Source organism: Podarcis liolepis (genome assembly GCF_965112155.1).
Source record: "Podarcis liolepis genome assembly, chromosome: W".
Taxonomy (NCBI): domain Eukaryota; kingdom Metazoa; phylum Chordata; class Lepidosauria; order Squamata; family Lacertidae; genus Podarcis; species Podarcis liolepis.
This window is the reverse complement of record NC_139568.1, coordinates 5,071,324-5,087,743: the sequence shown is the minus strand read 5'-3', so window position 1 is coordinate 5,087,743 and position 16,420 is coordinate 5,071,324.

Below are 16,420 nucleotides of genomic sequence, written 5' to 3'. Positions count from 1 at the left end.
ATTTGAGTACAGAGGCAAAAGACATAGGTTACTAAACTCAGAAGAAACTGGGAAATTTTTGAGGAAATATAAGGAGCTGAAATCTGAGGAGGGTGGAGCAAAAGAAGCAGAGGGAGGATCACCAAGAGACATAAGAACAGAGGACGAACAGGAAGCGAACGGAAGTAGATCGGACGAAGAAGAAGAAGGGGAGGAAGAAAACACAGAGAACTTATAAGGGAAAAGAGAGAGGAAAAGAAGGGAGGAAAGAAGAGAAAAGTCAGGTGAATGCCAGGCATTATGGGGTTAAAAATTTTGAGTTGGAATATTAATGGAATGAATGAGAAAAAAAAAGGAATAAAATTGAACAATTCTTGAAAAAGAAAAACCTGGATATTATTTGTCTTCAAGAGACGCATGTGGCTAAAAGACATAAAAAACTGTTAATTAATAAAAGATTGGGAATGGAATTTGAATCCTCTGATAGAGAAAAGAAAAGAGGGGTGGTGCTGTATATTAAAAACAAGATTGAAGCCAAACAAATATTTAAAGATCTAAAGAGAGGGAAGGCTCCGGGACCTGATGGATTCACAGCGGGCTATTACAAAGAGATGAAATCTGTTTTGGTGAATCCCTTGAAGGAGATTACGAATAACATTTTAAGAAAAGGGGAAATTCTGGAGACCTGGAAAGAGGCATATATTACCTTTATCCCAAAACAGGACGCAGATCTAACCCAGGTTAAAAACTATAGGCCGATCTCGCTGCTAAATACGGACTATAAAATCTTTGCAGGAATTCTGGCGAGAAGATTGAAGTCTCTACTGGTAGAAATTATCCACAAAGATCAGGCCGGTTTCCTTCCCGGCAGGTATATGAGGGATAACATAAGAAACATAATTAATATGTTAGAATTCCTATCTGTCAGGATTGATAAACAGGCAATAATGATGTTTGTGGACGCAGAAAAAGCGTTTGATAATGTGGTGTGGGACTTCATGTTGAAGAATCTGGAACATATGGAAGTGGGCAAAGATTTCTTCAATGGTGTAAGCGCAATATACACAGAGCAAAAAGCTAAATTGATCATAAATAACATCGTGACAGAAGAAATAAAGATACAGAAAGGTACAAGACAGGGATGTCCACTCTCCCCGCTGCTATTCATAATGGTATTAGAAGTACTGCTGAATTCAATTAGGCAAAACGAAAAAATTAAAGGAGTAACAATTGGACAAAATGCCTATAAGACCAAAGCATTTGCAGATGACCTAGTAATAATGACGGAAGACCCAATAACTACAATAGAAGAAATCTTAAAGGAAATAGACCAATTCGGGGAAATGGCAGGCTTTAAATTAAACAAGAGGAAAACGAAGATGATGGTTAAGAACGTGGATCAAAGTGTAATAGAAATAATCCAACACCAATCACAGATAGAGGTGGTTAAGAAAGTGAAATATCTTGGGATTTGGCTTACGCCCAAAAATATAGATCTATTTAAAAATAATTATGAGTCGGTGTGGAGAGAAATAAGAAAGGATTTGGAAGTATGGGGAGGACTGAGATTGTCCTTCTGGGGAAGGATTAATACTATCACGATGAATATACTACCGAGGGTACTATTCCTATTCCAGACTATCCCTATAATTAAGGGGAGCTGAACGTTTAAAGAATGGCAAAGAGTGCTTTCAAGATTCATCTGGCAGGGCAAAAAACCTCGGATAAAATTTAAATTGTTGACAGATAGAAGGGAAAGGGGAGGCTTTGCCCTGCCAGATTTGAGACTGTATTATGAGGCATCATGCCTTTGTTGGATAAAAGACTGGGTCAAACTAGTGAATAAGGAGCTACTCGACCTAGAGGGCTTCGACAATAGGTTCGGCTGGCATGCCTACCTATGGTGTGGCAAGAGGAAAGTACATAAGGGGTTTGAGAACCATATTTTTAGAGGTCCACTTATTGAAACATGGGAAAGGTATAAAAACATACTAGAACCTAAAATTCCGCACTGGCTTTCACCCCTTGAAGTGATGAGTGTTAAGAAAACCAATATGAGAAGTGACTGGGCAACATATGGTCAATTGTTAATGAAAGAAGATGGGAAATGGAAACTAAAGCCATATGAGCAGGTCAAGGAGTATGTGTACGACTGGTTACATCACTTCCAAGTTAATGAGATGTTTAGAAAAGAGATCAAAGATAGAGAGTATGCAGATAAAGACTCAAAATTTCAGATGGAAATCATAAATAACGATGTGAAAATAATATCTAAAATGTATAAGATGCTGCTAGATTGGAACTTGGGAGATGAGGAAGTTAAAACAGTAATGATTCGATGGGCTAGAGACGTGGGTCATACCATACAATTTGAGGATTGGGAGAATCTATAGAAAGAAGGTCTGGACTTTACGGCGTGTATAACGGTGAAAGAGAATGTCATGAAGATGTTTTACAGGTGGTACATAACACCTGTGAAACTATCGAAAATGTATAAAGTAAACAGCAAATGCTGGAAATGTGAAGAGAAGGAGGGCTGCTTTTACCACATGTGGTGGGAGTGTGGGAGAGTGAGAGAATTCTGGGAAAAAGTATACATTGAGTTAAAGAAGGTGTTAAAGTATACGTTCATAAAAAAACCCGAAATCTTCCTGTTAGGGATATTAGGGAATGAAATAAAAAAGAAAGACCATAAATTCGTATATTACGCAGTTACAGCAGCAAGGATAACTCTTGCCCAGAAGTGGAAAAAACAGGAAATGCCAACAATAGAGGAGTGGAGATTAAAGTTACTAGACTACGCGGACTTGGACAGATTGACGGGGAAGATTAGACACCTAAGAGACCAAAAGTTTATCAAGGAATGGGGAAAATATGTAGATTACCTGGAACATATTAGTAAAGGACAAATAACGTTAAGGGGATTCAGAGAAGCACTGTGAAAGACTAAGAGTTATTGTTTAATGAAAATGGAGGAAGAGAAATGTATAATGACAATACAAACTAGGTAATGTGTAATTTTGATCTTTATCACGGAAGATTTACGGACGAGCTGAAGGAAGCCCAGAAAGAGACGACAATGTAAAATTGTAGGTGAAAACTTCTTTATTGTGCATTGTTCATTTGTTTTGTGTTCTGTTGTTGTTTTTCTTTTTTCTTTTTTTTCTTGTCTGTTGTATGTGGTTTTTTCTTTTTGGTTTTTTTTCTTTGGAAAATCAATAAACATCTATCTGCAAAAAAAAAAAAAAAAAGGAAGGAAAGGATTGGAAAACTACCAAGAAGTGTTTCCTCTGTAATCGACCGGGACATTTTGCTAAGGTCTGCCCTCAATGAAAAGCCTGGCAAGGGATGGTGGGGGCTGCAGGCCACGACGAGGAGGGGGAGGAAGGGCAGGCGCAGGGAAACAACAACGCCTGGCTGCCAACCAGCAGGGGCAGCAGCCAGGCCAGCAACCAATAGAAGTGCCCCAGCCTGATCCCCCCAAGGCAGCTATAGCCATAGAAGTGGTGCTAGAACTCCCGAATGGGCACCCTGTCAAAGTTAAGGGACTGCTGGATTCGGGCAGCTCGTGTAATTTCTTCGGCAGAGACTTCGCTCTGGAGCACCAATTCCACCTGTTGCCTCTGGATTTTCCCTTGCAGGTGACAACCATCGATGGCAGGGTACGTCTGGGAGGGGAAGTGACACACCAGACCCCGCCAATGCGAATGAGGGTTTCCAGGCACACGGAGACCATTGCCTTCCACGTGGCCACACTGGCAGGACCCCCAATAATACTGGGAATGAGCTGGTTGGCACTGCATGATCCAGTAGTGTCATGGCATCAGCGGTCAGTCACCTTTGGGTCAGCTTACTGCTTAGGACACTGTCTGGGAGGGGAGAACCCAAGAATGACGGTGGCCAGGGCGGCGGGGCTGGCCGTGGAACAGAAAGGGGAGGTGCCACCACAATATGCTGATCTGAAGGAGGTCTTCAGCGAGAGGGAGGCAGATAGACTACCCCCCACAGGCCTTTTGACTGCCAAATCAACCTGCTCCCAGGGGCTCAGTTGCCGGTGGGTAAGCTGTATGCCATGTCTGACCAGGAGATGCAGGAGTTGTGGCAGTTTATTGACAAGAACCTGAAGAGGGGGTTAATAAGGGAATCAAAGGCGGTGGGGGGCAGTCCGGTGTTCTTTGTGGACAAAAAGGAGACTAATCATCCCAGGTTGGTCGTAGATTATAGAGCCTTGAACCTGGTGTCAGAACCCGTGACCTTCCCAATGCCAAGAATTGACGACATTGTAACCCGGGTGAGGCAGGGGAAGTTTTTTACCAAGCTGGACCTCAGGGGGGCATACAACTTAAATAGGATAAGGGAGGGGGACGAATGGAAAACGACCATGTTCACCCCCCTGGGGGCCTTCGAGTACTTGGTCATGCCATTTGGATTGCAATCGGGCTCCGCCTGCTTTCAAGCATTCATGCACCACGTGTTGGGGCCCCTGCTGTACAAGAATTGCATAGCTTTTTTGGATGACGTCTTAATCTATTCGGACAATGAGAGGCAACACGTCAGAGACGTGAGGGAAGTGCTACAGAGACTGCAGAAGCATCAGTTGTGGGTCAAGCTGGAAAAATGCCAATTTCACACCAGGGAGGTCGAGTTTCTCGGGTACAAGTTGTCAGAAAAGGGCCTAGCTATGGACCCAGGCAAGGTGAAGGCAGTGCTGGAATGGAAAGCCCCCAAAACCCGGAAGGATGTGCAGAGGTTCTTAGGGTTCAGCTACTTCTACAGGAAGTCCATAAAGAACTTCGCTCACTTGACAGCGCCCATAACAGATTGTCTCAGTAGCAAAAAGAAGTTCGCGTGGACAGAAAGTGCCCAGCAATCCTTTGAAAGGCTGAAGAAGGCGTTCGCTTTGGAAGAGCAGCTCCTGCACGTTGATCTGGAGAAGCCCATGAGACTGGAGACGGACACGTCCGACCGAGCTGTGGGAGCGGTCCTTTTGCAGCCTGGGGCTAAGCAGGACTGGAGGCCGTGTGCCTTTTTCTCAAGGAAGCTGAGCAAGTCAGAGCAAAACTACACAGTGTACGACCGCGAACTGCTTGCGATCTACGCGGCGTTTGGCAATGGAGACATCTGTTGATAGGGGCGCGGCACAAGATCCAGGTTTCTACTGACCACAAGAACTTGGAATACTGGCGGACCGCGCGAGTGCTCAACCAGAGACAGGTTCGATGGGCCCAGGAGTTCGCCAAGTTTTCCTTCGAGATCAGATACGTGCCGGGAGAGGAAAACGTGAGAGCAGATGCTCTCTCCCGGAAACCAGAATACCTGGAGGGAGAGGGACCACCAGAGACCCGACACGTGTTTCCCGAGGACCGGTGGGTGTGTGGGGGAACGTTGGTTGGGAAACGAGAACTGGCAGGGCTTATTAGAGACGACGCGTTCGCTCAAGCTAAAATCAGGGAACTCCGGGACAGAAGGGAAGACCATGGAGGGTTTGAGGAAAAGGAAGGGCTACTGTACTACAAGGGGGCACTGTACGTAACGGGGGAGACCTTAAGGGGGAAGGTACTTAAACAGCTCCATGACAACCCAACAGCTGGGCACTTTGGGCAGCACAAGACCATGCTGCTCATCACCAGGCAGTTGTGGTGGCCAAAGGTGAGGGAAGACGTACGGGAAGATGTACAGGGGTGCGACCGTTGCCAGAGGGCCAAGGGAGAGAGGGCTGCCCTTGCGGGATTACTGGAACCCTTACCCACACCGGGAAGGCCCTGGGAGGTGGTGTCTATTGATTTTATGACAGATTTGCCAAAGTCAAGGGGGAAGACAGCAGTCATGGTAGTAGTCGATCTACTGACAAAAATGTGCCATTTCATAGCCTGCTCACACGCGGTGACAGCAGAGGAGACAGCCAGGTTGTTTGTGGATCACATTTTCAGACTGCATGGGACTCCCTCGAGGGTAATCTCGGATCGCGGGAAACAATTTACTTCCAGGTTCTGGAGGAAGCTCATGAGCCTGCTACAGGTCGAGGTGAGCTTCTCAACGGCGAGACACCCAGAAACCAAGGGACAAGCAGAGAGAGCGAACAGTATACTCCAGCAATACCTACGCTGCTACGTCAGCGAGAGACAGAACAATTGGGTAGAGAAACTAGCTTTGGCTGAATTTGCGTACAATAACGCTGAATATGTGTCCACGTGAATGATTCCATTCATGGCCAATTATGGGTGTCACGCCAGGGCCTTCCCGCGGAGGGGGGAGGAAGCATGGAGTGTACCCGCGGCTGAGCAGTTTATGGAAGAAATGGAGGCCTTGCACCAGCAACTCAAGATGAACTTGCAGCGGGCCAAGGAAGTTTACAAGAGACAGGCGGACAAGCACTGTCGGGAGGGGGAGGCCATATGGGTAGGAAACAGGGTGTGGTTGTCAACCCAAGGGTTACCCCTAAAGGGAGGGTGCAAGAAGTTGCAGCCGAGGCGGCTGGGGCCTTTTGAGGTAACGCAGCAGGTGAACCCAGTGGCGTTCAAACTCAAGTTGCCGGACAGCATGAAGATACATCCGATGTTCCCTAGGTCCCTACTCACACCGTACAGGGAGGGGCGGGAATTTCCGGGGCGGGAGGGAGGAGTCACCACCCACCCGCGGGTAGAGGAGAGGGAACACCGCAACCAAGCCACAGAAATACTCGATTCAAGGTGGCGAGGTCGCCAGGTGGAGTACTTGGTATCTTGGGAGGGAGAACCCAGGTCAGAAAACACGTGGGTCCCCGCTGAGTCAATCAATGACGGGTATCTGGTGGAAGAATTCCACAGTTTGTTCCCGGATAAGCCCAAACCAATAGCTAGATTCTGGGAGGAAGAATTTGGAACCACAGACGACGAAGGGGACTTTGTGGGTTTTCATGCCTCCGAAGAGGAGAGAGGAGAGGTGTCAGAGGGGGAAGAATCAGACTGGGAAGTCCACCCTGCGGAGAGAAATTGGAGCGGATGGGAGGCTGGTTTTGAATCCTCAGAGGATGGTGACAGCTCCTTCAGGGGATTCCCCGCATCGTCGGCCGAGGAAAGAGACGAGGTTGTGTCGGAAAATCGCGCCGGGGTGGAGGGGGTCCTGGGGAGGAGGTGGATGTCAGGGAACTGCCATAGGAGACTGAGGGAGAGGTAGGGCTCCAGAGGGGTTCCGGAGAGCGTCCCGGGAGGGAGAGAAGCAGCACATCTTCTGGGGAAGGAAATCAGCGTAGCACCAGTGGAGAAGGGGGGCAGATGGGGGAATCGGCGAGGAGGCTCCGCGACTCCTCGCCGGGGACCAGCAGGGAGAGCACGTGTCCTCCGCTGCCTACACCCTCCCTGCGCAGAAGGCTTCCGCGCAGGGAGACTAGGCGGAGACTAGGCGTCAAAGAGCTTCTTTGCTGGAAGAAGTTCAAGAAACGCCCACTGACGGATTCTGCCAGCGATTGAGACAGCCATGGGCGAGTGGCTGTCCAGACAGAAAGGGTTCACCCAGGCAACCCAGCCAGGTGTGGCGACGATTTACGCACGAGCAACCCCTAGGACCATTACAGGTTTGTTGTCTTGGCCTTGCTTTGGCTTACTGAGATCTTTCTTCTCCCTATAGGTGCTCATTCTAAAATGGATAATTGTAACGTTTGACTTCATTGATCAGAAGGAAAATATGAATGCTCTCTATGGTTTCTTCTTCCTCTTCTTACAATATGAGAAATTGGTAAGATAAAAAGGAATGTGGTATTCTGAAGGAACTCGCTTTTACTCTGACATTAGCCCAAATCAAACAATAAAGAGTACTTTCCGACCACACAACAGGACACCATGTGAAAGGTGGGGCCTTAAATACATTTGAATCAAATACATTTGGAACAAGTGATTGTTACATTTAAGGAACATTCTCTAGGCGATGAGATTGGGGGGAAATACAAAAACCCATTCGAATACATTTGGATACATTTAGAAAAGTACAGCATTTTGAGGAAAAATACATTCAGATCCATTCTTAAAGTCAATGAGAAAGATACAGCAAAAGGGATACAATTTGATACAGCGAAAAATGATACATACATCACAGAAGGGGCGGCCTACAACAGACTCCTTTCTGGCAGGAAACCTCTTGATGGGTTTACCTGGCTGTTCATGGGTTTACCTACATATTCTTTTGTGATGAGAACTATTTACGGTATTTATGTATGTGTTTATATCTTAGACCTTCTAATTCTCCTAACACCAGGAATTGACCAGATGGTGCAGGATTCCCCCCCCCCCCAAGTATCTGTTGGAAGCAAATTTAGGAGTGGGGGGTGGAAGCACCTACTGGTGGGGAGCACACTTCTTCTGGGGATGTTTCCTCCTCCTCCTCCTCCTCCTCTTCCCACTTCTCCCTGGGGCCTCAAGATGAGAAGTCAGGCTGGAAGTCTCCTCGGAGAAGACAAAGGAGCAAGCGTGGCTGCCTTTCCTCTTCTCCAGACCAGTTAGTTGGACTAGAAACCTTTCCCATCCCAGTTCTGCAGTGGTTTTCAAGCAGTGTGCTGTGGCAGCTGGGGTACCTTGAATGATGGTCAGGGGTGCAGCGGGAGACACTGGCCTCTGTCCCTCTTTCCTTCCCTCCCTCCTCGGATGCCATCTCTGCCTCCCCAAGGCTTGCCCAGCTGTTCTCCCCCAGAGAATGGTGCCTCTGGGGCTGGCCAGGGGGTGTGGGCTGCCAGGAGCTGAGGCGGCCTCAGAGGAAGCAAGCCAACTGGCGAGGGGCCCTTGCTGTTGGGAATGGACAGGCAAGTCCCAGGCCCCTTTAATATATCAATAACAAATCAACACAATGACGCTATAATGATACAATCTGAATCATTAGGGGTGCATTGCAGCGGTCAATGCAAATCTCCACGAGTCACCTTTCAGCCAGAAGCTCTGCAGCACAGGTGGTTCTGATGATTCCCCTGTAAGGAAGGCTTACAATGTAGGAGGCTTCGGGGCTTTGCGAGAGGGGGGAAAGTGGGGACATCGTAGAAGTATGCATGATGTGGGAAAGGGGCAGAGCGATGTTTCCTCCTCATAATATCAGAACCTGGATCTCTTTAAGAAAGCGGAATGATGGCAGATTCAGGCCAGACACAGAGTGCCTAGTGACACTGAAATTTCCTCCTTCCAGAGGCACTGAGGGGGATGGCTTTAAGAGACGATTCGTCAAATTCATGGAGGGTTAGACCATGTTGCACCTCCAGCCGCAGAAGCAGTCTACCTCTGCATACCAGTTGTGGACGTCCCCAGTGGGGAGAGTGGGGCTGCATTTGGAGTCTGCTTGGGGCTTCCCTTGGACATCTGCTGGGCTGCTGAGAGCTGGACTATTTTTTTTTTTATAAATACTTTTTATTAGGTTTTCTTCATCATACACAGCCAAAAAAAGAAAAACACAGCCAAAGGAAAACAATACACGTTAAAAAGACATTAAGTAAGAATAAAGGATTAGAAGAAAGAAGAAAAAAGAGAAAAAGAAAAAATACGTACAAACAGTTTACTAATAACAACTTCCTTCCCTCCTGATTTCGGATTCCTACCTTTAATGATTTCATCAAACAGCTGGTATAGGTTTTTAGTTTGTAACATTGGAAGATTAGGTCAAACCTACTGTAGTTGGTAAGTTACTAAAATTACCATCAAAATAAACCATAAATTTATTCCAGTCTTCTTTTAACTTTGTATTTTTTTGATTTCTAATTCTTTGCGTCATTTTTGCCATTTCTATAAAGCCATAGAGTTTCAGTTGCCAATCTTTCACCGTTGGTAAAGTTGGGTTTTTCCAATTCTGGGCAATTAACATTCTAGCCGCAGCTGTTGCATATTGGAACAGGGTTTTGTCTTTTTTCGGTATTTCTTTTCCCACCATCCCTAGTAAAAAGGCCTCTGGTTTTTTGGGGAATGTGAGTCTAAATATTTTTTTTAATTCATCATATATCTGATTCCAAAATTTTTTTACTCCCTCACATGTCCACCACATATGTATGAAGTTCCCTTCATTTGTTTTACATCTCCAGCAGGCCTTGTTACCGGTCTTATACATCCTATTTAATTTTTCTGGGGTTAAATACCATCTGTATATCATTTTTTCTAAGTTTTCTCTGATAGCAGCACTTGCTGTAAATTTTATTCCCTCATTCCATAATTTTAACCATTTCTCATGTTCTATATTGTGTCCTAAGTCTCTTGCCCACTTTACCGTAACTTCTTTAATTTCTACATCTTTTGTGTCCCATTCTAGTAAAATATTATACATTTTGGATAGTAACTTAGATCTACTTTCAATTATTTCAATTAGGAATTTTGATTTCTTTTCGCTCATTCCTACTTTCTTGTCTTCCGTCCATCTTGCATTGATTTGATGATAGTGTAGCCAGCCCTTCAACTTTCCTTGCAACTCCTCATACGGTCTTAATTTCCAGCCTTCATGGGAGCTTATCAGTAGATCTTCATATGTTAGGTTTTGTTCATCCAAATTTGTTTTTTTAAATGATAAGATATCTGTTGGGGATAGCCACCAGGGTGTTTTAGATTCTAACAGTTTTCTGTTTCTTTCCCAAACTTCATATATCGGACCTCTGATAATATGGTTCGAAAAACTCTTGTGTACTTTTCCTTTGCTTGACCAAAGGTAGGCGTGCCAGCCAAACCTGTTTTCTACACCCTCGAGTTCCAATAAGTCCTTGTTTTCCAGAGTTATCCAATCTTTCACCCAGCATAAGCAGGCCGCTTCGTAATACAATCTTAGGTTGGGTACCGCCAGTCCTCCTCTCTCCTTTCGATCTGTAAGTAGTTTGTATCTAATCCTTGGCCTCCTTCCCTGCCATATAAACCTAGAGAGGACTTTCTGCCAGTCTTTAAATATTTTAGTCCCTCTAATAACCGGAATGTTCTGGAAGAGGAACAACATCTTAGGAAGAATATTCATTTTTATTGCCTCCATCCTGCCAAGCCACGAAAGGTTTACTCTGTTCCAGACGTCCAGGTCTTTTTTAACTTTGTTCCAGGTTGTTGTGTAATTATCTTCAATTAAGTTTATATTTTTAGGTGTGAGCCAGATACCTAGATATTTTATTTTTTTGGTTACTTCAATTCCATGTTGTCTCTCTAGTTTTCCTTTTATCTCATTTCTCAAATTCTTTGTTAAAAATAGGGAAAATTCCAAAAAGCTTCGAACCTTTCCTACGCTGCTGGAAGCGTTTCCCTCCAGGGGGCCCCCCTGGAGGTTTTGGGGTCGCAGTGCCTTTGCGTTGCCCCTCAAAATCCCTGTGCAGTTCGGAGAAGTCGTGCAGCAACTTCCCCGCGCTCCCGTACTGCTTGCGAGCCAAACCGGAAGTCTCTGCTGAGAGCTGGACTAGATGGGCCTTGGCCTGATCCTGCAGGGCTGTGACAATAAGAGCCTGGAGTATGGCTGCTTCGCGAGCAATTCAGGGAACAGTAGTGCAGAGTTTCATCTCCCTGGGAAGGGGCACATGCTCAGCAAAGCTGTCTCTTGCTTCTGGTCCTAAGAGTTGGGGTGGGGACATGGAGGAAAGGGGTGCAGTCTTCTGTAGAGACCGGAGTCTCTCCCCTGCCTCTCTCTGCCACCTCTGAGGTGCCCGAAAAGGCAGATAGCAGAGGAAGTGAACCAATAGTCACGTTCATCTGTACTGGCTCAGTATTCCCTATTATGACAGATGCTGCCTTTCATATTCACGCCCAAGAGCTTTTCCGCTCCATAGATCTGGGGCTGAACCCGGGATCTGCACGCCAAGGCTGGAGTAAGAAAGAGCCTTTGCCAGCTGGCCACGTTGGGCGCCTGCCTGGAGAGTGGAAGCCGGGGGTTGGAGGGACATTGTGCTGCGCCTGGCAACCCCCACCCAACCCGACGTCCTCCTCCGCCTGAATCCCGCTTCCCCCGGGACGCACTTCCCATCCTGGAGCGGCTGGGGGGGGGAGCGCACCCCACCCCCCTTTCCAGACCCTACTCTCCTCGTTCTTCTTCTTCATGCCTCGGGTGTTTTCCTGAGTGTATCTTCAAAACAACCCTCTGCGAGGGAGGCTAAGGTGGCCGAAGGTTGCTAAGCCAAGTTGCCAAGGCCAGCATTTAAGACCACGCACCCTTTCCCCTCAGATGATAAAGCCAGGATGAGTCATGCTAGCAGCCTGTGGCGCAGCCTGACTCCCTCCTCTGGCAACCTGCACAGAATTTTGCTTAATTGGTTGCCATCAATTTGATTTAATTAATTTTTATAATGAAATATTTTTAGATTGTGTGACTATTTGACTGTTTGATTATTTGATTGTTGTTAGCCGCCCTGAGCCCGGCTTCGGCTGGGGAGGGCGGGATATAAATAAAATTTATTATTATTATTATTTATTATTGATGGGCTTTGAGGCAGCCCAGCCCCCTTGTCTGCAAGCAGGCTGCCTCCGGGGAGGATCAGCACTTTTCTCAAGGGACAGAAGCGCACGACTTCCCCCTCCCAGTTGCCGCCCGCCCCAGTCTTTCTCCAGCGGCTCCGTTTAGCGGCTCATCCCAGGTGGGAATTCGGGTGGCGCTGCTTGCAGAAGGAGAAGTGGCTGGCGCTAGCGGACACTCCCATTGTTCTTCTCAGGTAGGACTTCCGGGATCCAGACGAACGTTTTACCAAAAAGTATGGCTCAACTACTGATTTCCCATTTAAAGGATGGCAAAAAGACCTAAGTTTGGCAGATAGATGAAAAAAAACCACGAATTACATTTAAAGTTCTGCAAGATGCAAAGGAAAGCTTGCGTTTTAAACTTGCATTTTAAAGTTTGTTGCTTGGTGCTGTTAACGGAATGGGGATATTGAGAAAGAAGAGACTTGGAATTAGAAGGTTAGGATTTCAGGGTTAGGTGGCTTGGATATTTGTGGTAGATCAAGTCAGAGTAAATGCGCACCTTGAGAACCACTGTATTAGACGTGTGTGGCGTATTAAGAATCTGAAAATAGATATAAAGTTAGTTTATACGCAAAGACTCTATTTTGGGTTTCACCAGAAGACACTTTTTATAGACAAAAGGGTGACGGATAAAGAGAAATGGTTAATCTATTGAGAGATCCTAAAGTGGAAACGGGGAGATTGTAAAATTAAAAGAAGGGGTTTTTCTTTTACACCCAATAAAAGAGGGTTGGGGTGTTGTTTATGGGTTCTTTTTCCGGGGGGGGGGGTCCTGCACCACTGGGTTTTTCAGGTATTCAGAGACATTGTGGATTTTAGGACTTAGAAATGGGTCAGCAGCTTCATTTGGCAATGCCAGAAAAGACGTCCCCTTCAAATTCTGTTTCTAATGCGTATAATAATTGAATAATTATATTTTTAAATTATTTCTACCCGGCCCATCTGGCTGGGTTTCTGTAGCCACTCTGGGCGGCTTCCAGCAAAAGATTAAAAATACATTAAAACATCAGTCATTAAAAGCTTCCATAAACAGGGCTGCCTTCAGATGTCTTCTAAATGTCATATAGTTGTTTATTTCTTTGGCATCTGGTGGGAGGGCGTTCCACAGGGCGGGCACCACTACCGAGAAGCCCTCTGCCTGGTTCCCTGTAACTTCGCTTCTCGCAATGAGGGAACCACCAGAAGGCCCTCAGCGCTGGACCTCAGTGTCCGGCCTGACCGATGGGGCTGTATTGAAGCACAATAGGGGGTGGTGTAGGGACTTTGCGCAGGTGATCGATGGTCAAGAAAAGGCAACCTTTGTGCTGTTTTATGTCAGGAGTTGGGAATTCTAGAAGTAGTACTCCTTTTTCCACGTTCTTACTTCCTGTACTGCTTGAATGGAAGAGGAAAACTTCACTTACTAATTAATTATGTTAAGCGAGGCAAATGTTAGGTCAGGAAGCTCAGCGCAGTATACCTGAAGGAGCATCTCCACCCCCATCCTTCAGCCCGGAGGTCCTCCTCCGAGGGTCTTCTGGTGGTTCCCTCCCCGCGAGAAGCGAGGTTGCAGGGAACCAGGCAGAGGGAGGGCCTTCTCGGTGGTGGCAGCCTCTCTGTGGAACGTCCTCCCTACAGGTGACAAGGAGATGAGCAACTATCAAACCTCTGGAAGGCAGCCCTTTATAGGCAGGCTTTGAATGTTTGTTGTTTTAATATGTGTTGGAAGCCGCCCAGAGAGGCTGGGGAAACCCAGTGAGGTGGGTGGGGTACAAATAACACAATTACATTTATAGCCCCCATTTCCTGCAAGGAGGTCAAGTTGGTGTGCAGAGTTCTCCCCCCCCCAATTTTATCCTCACAGCAACCCTTTGAGGAAGGTTAGGCTGAGCGTGAGTGCCTGGCCCAGGGTCACCCAGTGAATGCCTGCCCCCAGCATTCCTCCTCTGCAAGGCCTGCCTCCTCCCATGACAAAGTCTGCTCACACACTCCTGGGGACCAGCCCCCAGGAAGGACATGTTTGCCTCCCTCTGCAGTGCTCAGAACAAGAGGGGAATGAGGCCACCCAGGCCCTCTGGAGCACAGAAGGGCTCACCATCCTTGACTTTCCCCCCCGTCAACTGCCTTTTTACCCAATCCCTCATTTTGAGGAAGTCTCCTCTTTTGAAGTCAAATGTGACTGTTCTGGATTTCCTTAGCAATTGTCCACTTCCATACTGTGTATGTTGAGTCTGATAGCACTGTGGTCACTCTTCCCATTTGATTCAACCAGACCTACATCTTGTCAGTTGAGAGCATCAGGCAGAGCACCCAGCACCTACCGAATCCTTTTTTTATTCCAGCAGGTCTTTTTAACGGAAGTCTGATGTCATCCATGTTAACTTTTTCTGCAATGTATTTCTCGTGTGCCACTTCAGAGATGATTATAGTCAAGTGGTGTATAAGCTGTTTAAATAGTAAAGTAGTTGAAGGGGAGGAGCCAACATGGCGCCGAGGTAAGACACGCTTACCGGTGCTCTTCGGACTTCTTTTAATCTTCTTTTAATCTTTTATACTTTTATCTCAGTCAGTTTTTGAAGTATTTTATAATTGCTGCAGCCGCATACTATGGAAACTCTCTGAGAGATTTGGCCCTGCTCCAGACTGCTGCAAGCTGCTCTTTGTTTCTCTCGTATCAGCGGGCCGGCTTTAGCTGCTAAAGGAGTTGAGAACGCCATTATCTTAATTGCGTGTCAAGTGTTATGTTATTTTAAGAATCGTATAATCCCTGGCCTGAGGAAAGCATGGGTCAGAAAAAACGCTTGAGAGACTTTGACGAGTCCCTATCATCTCCTAAACCAAAACTATCAAGGTTGGTGCCACACCGGAATGGAGGAGGGAGTGACCATGCCGAGCAATGCTTTGCAGTGGAAACCCAAAATCGCTTCCTACCTCTAATTGATTTAGAAGCTACTCCAATTCCGATGACTCAAAATGTTTCAAATGTAAAGCCTGTAAAGGAGAATACGAAAGAAAAACTCTCATCGCAGGAAGATGGTTTGGCATCTGTTATGGGGGAGTTCCCCAGTTGTGAGCAATTACACTTAGTAATTAAGACCCTTCACTGTATTTTTAAAAGGCTGGATGAGGTATCTTCACAATTATCCAATATCCTGCTGAAAATCGAAAAACTTGAATCAACAACACAATCTTCAGTTTGTGAGGTCAAAAACTTATTGCCTCACCCCAATTCAGATAAAATAAAGGAGACTAAAATTAAATATATCTTAAATTCCCAATTGAACAATCAGATATTAACTCTGCAACCCAAGAAAAGTTGCCTTTCTGTCAGGTCGGAAATAGGAAGATGGTCAACGCTAGAAGGAGCTAAAGACTGTTTAAGCAAACTTTTAAAAATTAAGAAACATCAGATTGACCTATATGCTGTGATGCCCCTTCCCCGGCAGACCAACTTCTTGAAGGTGATACTTGCGTTCCACTCTGAAAAGATACCATCTATTATTGTTAGGAGGAAAACGCTTTTGTCCATGGCCGACATTGTAGCAACGAGGGTTTTTACAGACAGCAAGATCAAACAACCGCGATGACTCTGCAGCGTGCCATCCTCGACCAAACTCGATACCCTCTCAAACAGCTATATATGAGGACGATAATCTGCAGACTGCCCTCGACGAAAGGGAACTTATTGATTCGTTCAGAGCCCTCCCTCCGAAAGAACAGTCGGTGATGATGCAAAGATTTGACACGCTTAAATCTCAGCTTTTGCAAGTCCAACATAGAGGGGAAGATACTAACAATGTCTCAAATAATCCCACTTGGGCTCACCGGACAGAAGTGGTTGACCTTCTTCAGCTCAGCCCCACTCTGAATTCAAAAACCATCCGACAAGACTCAAATCTTCAAGTTGTTTCTGCACCGTGCGCTACATCACGAGACGACCAGGCGCTGCCATCCTCACTGAACCTTCATCTATATTCATTGACCAACATACCTAAGGACGAAATTCTGATTTCCCTGCTTGACTCAAATCCCTCTTTAACTCACTC